The 238-nt window shown below is 66.0% G+C and overlaps 1 protein-coding gene across 1 annotated transcript in view; it reads right to left on the bottom strand.

Moving 5' to 3' along the window:
- The window catches only part of GANAB (glucosidase II alpha subunit), a 25027-nt gene that overhangs the window by 15127 nt on the left and 9662 nt on the right, over window positions 1-238 (bottom strand). The gene's annotated exons all lie outside the window — the stretch shown is intronic.

Here is a 238-nt window from a genome sequence, read left to right as displayed (position 1 = left end):
CCAGGAGCCCCAAAACCTCCCCCAAATCTCCCCAAACCTCCCCAGACCCTCTGCCGGACCTTGCCAGCCGTGTTGGAGCTGATGTCCACCCAGAACCCCTCAAAACCCTCCAGGAGCCCCAAAACCTCCCCCAAATCTCCCCCTGCCGGACCTTGCCGGCCGTGTGGGAGCCGATGTCCACCCAGGACGCCCCAAACCCACCCAGGACCCCCAAAACCTCCCCCAACCCCCCCCTCCC

Source organism: Onychostruthus taczanowskii, unplaced genomic scaffold (genome assembly GCF_017590055.1).
Source record: "Onychostruthus taczanowskii isolate IOZ18803 unplaced genomic scaffold, ASM1759005v1 scaffold327, whole genome shotgun sequence".
NCBI classification, from domain to species: domain Eukaryota; kingdom Metazoa; phylum Chordata; class Aves; order Passeriformes; family Passeridae; genus Onychostruthus; species Onychostruthus taczanowskii.
This window is presented reverse-complemented; position numbering and strand designations above follow the sequence as displayed.